We start from the raw sequence: 9,644 nt of genomic DNA on the forward strand, positions 1-9,644 counted from the left end.
AAATGATAAGTTGGTAAATAAAATACATTATTTTAATTGTGCTCACAGGGGCTGCTGGAGTGTAACACTGCATTTGTGGCTCACATTACGTTTCTACTGGGCAGCACGGTGGAACAGTTCTGCTTGAAGGCGCAGTCAGGGTGCACGACTTGCCAACAATGGCACTGAAACTGAATCTAATGCGTTCAGAGCACAGTTACTCTCCCCAAATATTTCATAAAAATCATGTAAGACAATAGAAGAGGGTAGAAACAATAGACCATGATTAAGTCTCAGCACAGGTTAGTTACATTAGGTTCTAAGCTGATTCTTCCTTTTTTATCCAGCTTTTCCCCACCCTTGTCTAGAAAAGTATCTTGTTTAAAAAAAAATAAATTTATTTTTATTTCTTTTTCTTTTAACATCTTTATTAGAGTATAACTGCTTTACGATGGTGTGTTACTTTCTGCTTTGTAACAAAGTGAGTCAGTTATACGTATACATATGTCCCCATATCTCTTCCCTCTTGCATCTCTCTCCCTCCCACCCTCCCTATCCCACCCCTCTAGATGGCCACAAAGCACCGAGCTGATCTCCTGCTGCTATGCGGCTGCTTCCCACTAGCTATCTATTTTACGTTTGGTAGTGCATATATGTTCATGCCACTCTCTCACTTTGTCCCAGCTTACCCTTCCCCCTCCCCGTATCCTCAAGTCCATTCTCTAGCAGGTCTGCATCTTTATTCCCATCTTGCCCCTAGGTTCTTCTGACCATTTTTTTTTCTTTTTTTTTTTTAGATTCCATATATATGTGTTAGCATACAGTATTTGTTTTTCTCTTTCTGACTTACTTCACTCTGTATGACAGTCTCTAGGTCCAACCACCTCACTACAAATAACTCAGTTTCATTCCTTTTTATGGCTGAGTAATATTCTGTTGTATATATGTGCCACATCTTCTTTATCCATTCATCTGTCAGTGGACACTTAGGTTGCTTCCTTGTCCTGGCTATTGTAAATAGAGCCGCAATGAACATTCTGGTACATGACTCTTTTTGAATTATGGTTTTCACAGGGTATATGCCCAGGAGTGGGATTGCTGGGTCATATGGTAGTTCTATTTGTAGTTTTTTAAGGAACCTCCATACTGTTCTCCACAATGGCTGTATCAATTGACATGCCCAGCAACAGTGCACAAGGGTTCCCTTTTCTCCACACCCTCTCCAGCATTTATTGTTTGTAGATTTTTTGATGATGGCCATTGGGACCGGTGTGAGATGATATCTCATTGTAGTTTTGATTTGCATTTCTCTAACGATTAATGATGTCGAGCATTCTTTCATGTGTTTGTAGGCAATCTGTATATCTTCTTTGGAGAAATGTCTATTTAGGTCTTCTGCCCATTTTTGGATTGGGTTGTTTGCTTTTTGATATTGAGCTGCATGAGTTGCTTGTATGTTTTGGAGATTAATCTTTTGTCAGTTGCTTCATTTGCAAATATTTTCTCCCATTCTGACGATTGTCTTTTCGTCTTGTTTATGGTTTCCTTTGCCGTGCAAAAGCTTTTAAGTTTCATTAGGTCCCATTTGTTTATTTTTGTTTTTATTTCCATTTCTCTAGGAGGTGGGTCAAAAAGGATCTTGCTGTGATTTATGTCACAGAGTGTTCTGCCTATGTTTTCCTCTAAGAGTTTGATGGTGTCTGGCCTTACATTTAGGTCTTTAATCCATTTTGAGTTTATTTTTGTGTACGGTGTTAGGGAGTGTTCTAATTTCATTCTTTTATGTGTAGCTGTCCAGTTTTCCCAGCACCACTTATTGAAGAGGCTGTCTTTTCTCCACTGTATATTTATTTTTGGCTGCACTGGGTCTTCGTTGCTGCATGCAGGCTTTCTCTAGTTGCGGCAAGCGGGGGCTACTCTTAGTTGCGGTGTGCGGGCTTCTCATTGCGGTGGCTTCTCTCGTTGCAGAGAACGGGCTCTAGGTGTGCGGGTTTCAGTAGTTGTGGCCCGTAGGCTCGGTAGTTGTGGCTCGCGGGCTTAGTTGCTCCGTGGCATGTGGGATCTTCTCGGACCAGGGCTCGAACCAGGGATTCCCAACCACTGCGTCACCAAGAAAGTCCCTAGAAAAGTGTCTTTTAAACTTCTCCAAGACCCACAATTAAAAAATGCATTCGATTTCACGACCCAATCTCCCCCATACACAAAAATCATACCCTTGGGACTTCCCTGGTGGTCCAATGGTTAAGACTCCATGCTTCCACTGCAGGGGGCGTGCATTTGATCCCTGATCGGGAAACTAAGATCCCACATGCCTCACAGTGCAGCCAAAAAAAGAAAACAAAAACAAACCCCTCACCACGTGAAATCTATTGACATTTTCTACTGTTTTACACTTAGTTTTCCTAACAGTGGCTATGGCCCACGAAACTGATTTCGTAGCCTAATGAATGCACTGAGTCCTGTAGTTTGAAATACACTCCTAATTCACTAGAGGCTGGAAGACAGAGCCATCTAGAGATTCCAACAGACCACCTACACCCAAGCCCAGGCCTTCCAAGTGCGGCCTCAACTGTGCCTCTGTGAACTCAGGGGTGAGCATGCCAACAGCTACTTCAGGAGAAACCTAACAACAGATCAGCCCTAGTTAGAGCAAAGCCACTCTAAGAAACAGCACAAACTCTACTGGTTCATTCCCCATTCTAGAGAAAAGCACACACAAAGGAGTTCACTCTGCTTCTTCTGGACTTCACAAACCGGAAAAATTTCTAGTCCATGAAGATGAGAAGTTCCCTTTAAGAAACTAATTTCCGGAGCTTCTAACATAACATGGTTTTGCAAAATTTGAGGCAATAGTTCATTTCTTTAATAGCTATTCCATGGGGGAATGAATAACCAGGCTTTGACTCTGAACCACAGAGAAGGCTTGATCAGATCACTAAGGAGTCTTGCCCCAGAGGCAAGACTACGGTCCTCATAACAAGGCTGATGAAAAACAGAACCATGATGTGAAAAATCTGTATCTCAAGACTGCTGGATACCCTGAGAAGCCAATTTCTACTGTTCCAAACTGGAAACTCAGTGGTGGCTTCCTTTTCAGAATCTAAGCACCCAGCCATTCTGGGTTAGCCTTCGCACAAGACAGTTTTTCTGGAAGGTCACAATCTAGTTTCTGCAGTAGAAGTTCAAAATGTGCCTGTGGTCCTCCACCTTCTGAGATGTTGCTTTAGAGAGAGTAGAGGGATAAAAAAAGGTACAATCCTGCAATACCACAGAGTACGGGGAGAGGGGCCATCGGCAAAAGAGGCTTCAACGAATTTCCAGGGCAAAGAAAGCAGAGCGCCAACACCTCCCTCTGAAAGCAGAGACTCCACCAGGGCAGGGACCTTGCATGCCTGACACTGCCGTGTTTGCAGCACCCAGCACAGTGTCTGGCACCCAAAGGTTCTGAATATATATTTGTCCCCAGGCAAAAACAAAGGAGCTGGACCGACACGCGGAGCGCAAGCATGGGAGAGGGTGCCCAGGGCGGAGCCTCGATTCCTGTATTTGGGAGGCCTGGTACTGCCCTGTGGAGAGCAGACTTATGCCCCAGGCCCGTCCCCACACTTGGAGCTCCCACTCAGCCCATCCACCATATCATTCTTCCGCTCACAGAGATGGCTGAGCCTCCGGCCCGAATGGGAACCAGCAGGGAAGGGAGCAGATAACCTACCCTGGAGCAGACAGAGATAATTAAGGGAACAGAGAAAACTTTGAAAGAACAGGAAACTATGAAAAGGACACAACTACAGAAAAATAATAAGCTCTTGGAAATTAAACATATTTTGCCCCTCTAGCCTCTCCCAAAGTAAAAAAAGTCAATAAAAGGATAAAAGATGAAGTTGAGGCACTCCTACAGAACAAAGTGCAAAAGAAAAGACTTGAAAAAAGAAGCAAAACAAAATATAAGCAAGAAGTCAGTCCATTCAGTATAATAAAGTTTTTTTAATCTCAGAGAAGTCCTCAGAGTAAAGTTCAGAAGTTGAAGGATTAAAGACGATCCTGAAACCTCGATGAGGAGTGAAGAGGGAACCAGGCCACCCACAAAACAAGAACTGGGCTGGAGCAACAGAGATCCCGTAAGACAGTGGAAGGGGCTTTCAAAGTTCTAAACAAAAGCGATTCTGACCCGACACGCACGCACGCTCACAGCGTGGAGAGGATCCGATCAGAACAAGAGGCCAGTGGGCTGCAAGAAGACCGTCCTCAGGAAGAGTGGACGAGAGAATGAATGGGAAAGAGCTGGAGTGTTTACGATGGGAGAAGGCATCACTGGGTCTCCTCTCAACAGAACAACAAGGTAGCTAGAAACAGGAAAAACAAAGGCTGGAGGGAATCAGGGTTCAAGCCACAAGCCAATTGGAGGCAAGAAAGGAGGCATCGACCTTGGTGCTGGGAAGAGCTCCCAGGAGGGCGCACACTCCTGTCGCGGGGCGGGAGCCGGTGGGGAGCACGTGGCACAGAGGCCACTTCAGGTTCCAGGACAAAAGCTGTATGTAAATCAGCTGTGAGCACGCTGAAATGGGGTAAGAGCTGACGGAGGTGCGAGGGCCTGAGAGGGGCAAGCGGGGTCCCCGCACCTCCTCTTACAAAGGAGCAGGAGGCACGCGTGAAAGATCACAGACAGAAATCAAGGCTGTCAACGTGTGTATGAAAGTCTCAAAGATGGAAATTAAGCGACCAGACATTTGTGAAAAACTATCAAAAATGCACAGGGAGAGAGTGAAGGAAAGAATGCTGCCAGTGAAGGAAATCAGGAGATAATCTCTGACTCTGATAAAATAATCAGCAGGAAGAGAGTATTAATACACACCTGGCAGCATCTACCGGAAGATCAAAATCCAGAATAAGTTCATTATGACTGGTTCCTTCTGGGTAGGGGGTCTGGGAATGGAGAGGGACGGGGCACAAGAGCTCCTGAATACTTGCTAAAAATAATAGTTAAGTACTACTGCATTTTTTAAATGAAAAATAAAAATGTTAGCCTATGGTCACTAGAAAAAGACAGGCCTTCTATTGGGCTGGCCAGAAAGTTCGTTCGGGTTTTTCCGGAACGTCAATATGTCCTGGTGGTCAGATGGAAGATACTTCTAGCCAATGTGCAGTTAGAACCAGCAAGACATTTATCCACATTTACTTTGAAGCTGTCTCCTGACATTAACCACGCGATTTCTAAATCGCTTCTCCATTCCACACTTAGTACCCTTAAATCACAGCACTGCTTCCCTTTTGGTTCAACAAATCACCTAAGAACTTACTACAAAAAAAAAAAAAAAAAAAAAAGAAGCAGATTTAGATCTCATTTTTCTAGTGGAATTTTGCTCTGAGGTGAGAAAAAAAAATCCAGCATTTTAACAAATGTATTTTCCTCTGCTTAAACTTATCAATGCAACAGCAAATTTTCAACTCAAGCCCTCATTCTCATGTTGCCCATGAGGAAAAAATTCCACAGACAAAATGCTTAATTTCATTTAACAGCATGAAGAATCAAAACCATGGCTGGAGAGCCAGAGGAGTAAGTGATCCCTAGGATCCTAGCTGGCGTCTCAAGGACCCTGGAAGGCTGCCACCAGGACACGACAGGAACAGCTGGTACTCAGAAACCACCACATCCACTCGGCACCCCGAGTTTCTGAGAAAGCAGCGTGGGCCCCTGGGAAAGGCATCTATCTACCCACGCCCCGGCTCTCCCGCGTAGCTATTAGGGTTAAACTGTAAAAGATCTGATGGGCCAGATGGCAGAGCAACAAACAACTCCTCCCCCACGCCCCCACCCCCACCCCCCCACTGCCACGTGCTGCAGCCACGCTTCTGTGCCAGGAAGGCAGCTAAACCCTCTTCTCCTGAAAAGAATGGCAACTAGGGAGGCAGCAGCCTGCGCATAAAGGACACGGGGCAGAGGGCCTGGAGGCCTTGGGAATTCATGCCTGCAAAGGTTAATTTCAATACAAGGTGTCCTGCTTCCAGCACGGGGACCAGTCCAGTAGCAGCCCCTCACCATTCCCTTGCAGGGCTCCAATTTAATGAAGGGGATTAAAGAGCCTACAACAACAAGGGACCATTGTGCTCGGCTGTGAATAGAAAAGCCACACAAGGGGACCTTCTATTTATTTCTTTATTTAAATGTTGCTCTGCGGATTTAACCGGCAGAAACCCAGAGCAGCAATGTGCTCCATCCAGCGCATACAAAGGAGGCTCTCTTAAAGGGACAGCGCCCTCCTTCCGGGCTGGGGGAGGGTAGATATGCACATGCGGCATCACTAGGTCCAGCTTCTTCCTCTCCGGCGGTCACAGTCACGGGCAGGTGCCCAGAGACCTGCCACGAAGTCCAACTGAAAAGGCAGATCTTCTGACAGCAGTTTCTGCTCAACAGGAATACAGGCGGCTGCCAGCCAAAAGGGACCGCGTTGTCTGTCCTTCGTCCCCAGGGGTGACATATATCAAAGTGTTGGAGGTGCACTTTAGGGCCCAGACACAGCTCCCTGAGGTCCTCCAGCTGTACCAGGTCCCTCTGCCTAGCTTTAAAATACATCATTTGCCTTATTTTTTCCACCATAATCATCAACCATCATCCTTCTTATATATAGCCCTTGCCTTTCGGTGGATAAGAAGGGTCTAAATTTAAACCAGCACAGCAGGGAAACATTTAAAAAGGTGAGGCCAAGAGTCCATAAGGCCCTCCCTTTTCCCCACGTGTGGAGAAAGCAGACAAACAGGTCTGGTCTCCATGAAGCCCAGGAGGGCGTTGGTGTGCAGAAAAAGCACTTCCAGGCCTCCGGAGCCTGCGCCGGCCAGGGTGCCCTGCTAAGCAAGGCCAGACCCTTTCCAGGCTGGAGTTTCATGAAACTGAAAACACACACAGACTCAGAAACCACCTGCCCACCTGGAGCCACAGCAGCCTGGTAACGTAAAGCATGAGGATTAGCAGATGCAAACTATTATACACAGAATGGAGAAACAACACGGTCCTACTGTAGAGCACAGGGAACTATATTCAATATCCTGTGATAAACCATAACGGAAAAGAATAGGAAAAAGAATATACACACACACACACACACACACACACACACGTATAACTGAATCACTTTACTGTACAGCAGAAATTAACACAACATTGTAAATCAACTATATTTCAATAAAATAAATGTTCTTAAAAAAGAAAGAAAGGTAAAGTAAAGCACTGGGCCTTCCTGTACCCTCTCCAGAAACTGTTACCGGCTCCAGAGGGAACATGAGCTTTTTACAAACAGCTTTTGGGTTCAAGAGCGCAAATCTGGGAAGCTGCCCGCGGAGTGAAGGCGGTGTGCCTCCAAAGACAAAGATCAAAGGGCCTGCGTACAGAACTCACGGTGTGGTGAGCGCTGGTCAAACCACCAGGCACTTTCGGAATCAGCCTGTGCAGATCCACCGGTCAGATCACTCACTCTGCTCCACCCTGGGGTAAGTCACCTCGGTCTCCCAAGAGATCCCAGTGCCTTCCAGTGTGAAAAAACCCAAAAGACTAGAAAGAACTCAGGCTTTGGTGACATACAAACAGTCAGCAGACTTTCAGAAAACTCTCAATTCTATGCTGACGTTAGAGGTCAGGGCTTCCCTGGTGGCGCAGTGGTTGAGCGTTCGCCTGCCGATGCCGGGGACACAGGTTCGTGCCCCGGTCCGGGAAGATCCCACATGCCGCGGAGCGGCTGGGCCCGTGAGCCATGGCTGCTGAGCCTGCGCTCCGCAACGGGAGAGGCCACAACAGTGAGAGGCCCGCGTATCGCCAAAAAAAAAAAAAAAAAAAAAAGAAATACATGAGGCCAGATCTTCATGATGGGGATAAGAAAACAACCAAAATTCACAGGGTCCTTAAGTTAAGGCAACATAGAAATGAGTGAAACAGAAAGCTACAATGACTAAGGGGCTTCGCTGACAGCCTCACACTTAGAGACAGACCTCAGGGTAGCTGTCAAGACCAGAGGGCACAGGAGGATGTAGCAAAGGGATGCGACCAAATTCTGAAACTTGTAGACACATATACGGCCAACAGTCTGCTGACTTGACCACCTCACACCTTTACAGAAAGTCTCCCGACTTTGGGAAACAATTCCTTTTCCCTTCAACTAAGTCAAAACTACAGCAACCCTCTGTATAATTTAATACCATATTATTCTGCCTCGAAAAGGAAGGAAATTCTGACACGTGCTAGAGCATGAAGGAACCCGGAAGACATTATGCTAAGTGAAATAAGCCAGCCACAAAAGGACCAATACTGTACGATTCCACTTACATGAGGTCCCTAGAGAAGCCAAATTTACAGGGACAGAAAGTGGAATGGTGGGTGTCTGGGGCTGGGGGAGGGGAGAATGGGGAGTCAGTGTTTAACGGGGACAGAGTTTCAGTTTTGCAAAAATTCTGGAGAGGGATAGCGGTGATGGCTGTCAACAAGGTAAATGAACTTAATGCTATTGAACCATTCACTTAAAATGGTAAATTTTATGTTATATATATTTTACTGTAATTAAAAACAAACAAAAAAACACAAATGAAACAAAATTTTAATAGCAATATCCTGACTTCCCAATTTCTGCTTACCTTAGTCCCTTTCCCAAGAAGCTATGATTTGACTTTTGTGTAAAGCACTGGAAGAGAAGTGTCTTACCACCGATTTACAGCCTAAGTGATTCTAAAAGAAAGAATTAAATTGGCACGTGGCTAGCATAACTGACATTCAACACAGGAGGTGAGAGGTGCCTTCTAGCAAATTGCCAAGGTGAATATTTACTCTTCTAGTTTAAATTCTTTTCACACAAAGACCACCCAGTCTCCCACCTAGAAGTAAGTATATTAAAGATTTTATTACCATAGTCTGCATCTTTAAGGAAAACTTTGTTTCTATCTCAGTCTTTGAGACGTCTCATCTAACCCCTAACCTCACAACTCAGGCCCCCTTAACTGAGATGAGACACTGCCCAGGGATTGGGGGTGGGGGGGAGGGACACCTGTGTGGGGCTTCACTGCCTAGTTGCTCTGTGACCTGGAGAAAACCACCACCTCTCCCTGCCCTGGTTTCCTTAAGCAGGAATGGGCATGTCAGCATCCTTGTCCTTCCCAATGAGAGGGTGTATAATAAACAGCTCCATAAACTGTCTCATGAAAGCAGGGTATTTTATCATCTTACCTTACATAGAGAAGGGAATCAACACATTTTATCTAATAAATCCTAGAACTCAAAGACCAGTTTGCATAACCTTATGATTCAACCAGCTAACCAAAGGGAAAATGAAGTCGAATTTCAAGGTAGTAAAAGAAACAAAGTCATAAAATTTTATCCTAAAAGTTTGGTTTAGAAAAATAAAGTTAACATCTGCTTTCAAGAAAAGCTGAACACTAGAAAATAATCATTTTAAGAACCTCAAGCTTTTCTAAAACCTAGCAGTGGTACTATGTGATCCAGCTGGACTTCTGCAGCAGTTTCTCTCTAGCACTCATACTTGCAATCTCTGTCTCCAAGGCTGTTTTTGAAAGGGTCACAGAGACTGCAAGCAGAGCTGGAGCCAGCTCAGCAAGGAGAGCCATGTTCTACCTCTGGCTGCTTGAGACATCGCAGAGCCCTCGTGCTCTCAGGGAGAGCCTCGGAGCTC

Source organism: Phocoena phocoena, chromosome 19, assembly GCF_963924675.1.
Source record: "Phocoena phocoena chromosome 19, mPhoPho1.1, whole genome shotgun sequence".
Lineage (NCBI taxonomy): Eukaryota > Metazoa > Chordata > Mammalia > Artiodactyla > Phocoenidae > Phocoena > Phocoena phocoena.